The sequence below is a fragment of the Psammomys obesus genome, unplaced genomic scaffold (assembly GCF_907164565.1).
Source record: "Psammomys obesus unplaced genomic scaffold, mPsaObe1.curated_primary_1811, whole genome shotgun sequence".
Classification (NCBI taxonomy): domain Eukaryota; kingdom Metazoa; phylum Chordata; class Mammalia; order Rodentia; family Muridae; genus Psammomys; species Psammomys obesus.
Genome location: NW_026592890.1, coordinates 7,818,653 through 7,820,941, shown reverse-complemented (window position 1 = coordinate 7,820,941; position 2,289 = coordinate 7,818,653).

The window sequence follows — 2,289 nt, the reverse complement described above, 5'->3', positions numbered from 1 at the left end:
CCAGTAACTAACAATGGTTGAAAGCAATTCATAGAATATTATCAAACAGCTAACAAAGAGAGTTTTCAAAACTTCTACCACAAAGAAATGGTAGAGGCCTGTGTGATAGATAACCAGATATCTCTCTGTTCATTAGACATTGTTTTGAAATGTCACATCATACTGCACGGATACATGCAATTGTATTGTGTTTGTAAAAATAAAAACAGGGCTGGGAATGTGTCCCTGTTGGTAAGTGCTGGTCTAGCCTGCAAGAAGCTTTGGGGGCCGAAGCCAGCACCACATAAAACAGGCATGGTGGCACAAGCCTGTAACGCTAATACCCAGTAAATGGAGGCAAGATCAAAAGCTCAAGGTTGTCTTCAGTTCCTGGATGAGTTGGAAGCCAGCCTGAGCTACATGACAGCCTTCCCTGCCTCAGAAAATCAAAGACGAAGAAAAAAATTAAAAGAACGCTCTGTGAAATATGTTTCTTTTCGTGACTACTCACCACGCAATGTTAATTTAATGAGACTTCTAGGTTATCTAGGTTATCCAGGTTGTGCCGTCTTTTCACTTTAAGGGGAAATGTACCCAGTCAGAAGGTGCCACTGTGTGAAGTGAGAGCATGAAAAGGTATTTTCAGTGTTCGTGTTAGCTCCAATGGTTAGTCCTTCACACTATGGAAATCAATCCTTTATGTGACCTGTTAGTATTTCTCTTTCAAACAAAATACAAAGGGAGCTGAGACAAAAAACCAAAACAAACAAAACAAAAATCTCCACAGAGGGTTTATGGATATGCCACTATACACTTAATGGCAACATAAACCTAAACTCTGTGACGGTTTAAATTGATTATCAACCTGGCAGGATCTAGGATTGTGGTGGAGACAGACCTCTGGGCAGGTCAGAGAAGAAGTTTCCAGACTGACTGGGATAGAAAGACCCGTTCTAAAAGTGGATGACACCATTCCTTGGGTTTGAGCCTGGACTGAATATAATGGAGAAAGCAAGCTGATCAAAAGCATTCCTATCTCTTTCCTTCCTGCTTGTGGGTGTGACTGAGATCAGCTGCCTCAAGCTCCGGCTGCCATGGCCTCCTGACCATAAGGGGCTGCACTCTTGAACTGTGAGCCAAAGGAAACCCTTTGTTCCTTAAGTTGTTTTTGTGGGATATTTTGTTTCAGGAACTAGATAAGAAACCAAGCCGTGTATGTCTTCCAAAAGGATCAAAAGGAAGTGTCGGTGGGAGAGAGGTCTTAGACAGTCTGTACCAGCTTAGGCTTGTTTCTGAACTAAGATCTCAGGTGATGATAATTTGATTGTCTAGAAGATGCTGGAAGAAAGCCAACTGTGACAGTATTGTCTGGATTTAGCCAACTCTTTCCTACCCTAGTAAGCAAGTAAATAAAAACTGCATTTACAGTAATCCCAGTACTTAGGGAAGCAGAGACAGGGAGATCGCTGAGTTCAAGGCCAGCCTGGTCTACAAAGCAAGTGTAGGACAGCCAAGGCTACACAGAGAAACCCTGTCTTGGAAAACCAAAACCAACCAACCAAACAACAACAAAATCCCCATATTTACTTATCCTATAGTTATTAGCCAATCAGTGTTAAATTCATATGATGAAAACTGGTGATATTCTGACAATTTGAGTGTCTAGTTCCCAAAGAATCAGTAAGGCAAGGGAAATCTAGACATTTTCAACATTTAACATTGAATCCCTGTTGCCCTTTTCTGTCTAGAGGATCAAGGAGAAATGTTTCATTAAGAGTTAAATAAAAATTTTCAATGCATGTCTTATTAACATGGATAAATTATTTTCCACCATCCTTCCAGATATGGATACTTTGACTGTATTCATAGTCTGGTTTGTAGGTGCGTATAAGCTGCCATAGTTTGAATATAGCCTGGTCAAATAATATTCTTTTGCTTTGGGAAATGCATTTGTAAGAATGCTGATAGATTATGTATTGCTTCCATAGTTGGACGAAAGTGTCTGTAAGGCAGAAGATAATTCTGCTATTCAAAACAAATTGACAGTTACATTTTTTTCCCCAAGTGCAAAGTAGCCAGCTGCAAACAGTTTATGGCAGGGAACCCCAAATCACTTTTTATCAAAACTACATAACCAGTTCTCAGTGGCATTTCCTAGACATCTCCAGGGAATTAGTTGCACTCAATTTTCTTCTGAAAGGCAGAAGGCCGAACAGCCTGCCGCCCACTGTACTTCTGAGTCTCTTCCTGTTCATTGTCAAATCTCACTCTCTAATTCAAAGAGGGGGAACAAAATAAAACACGTCAAAA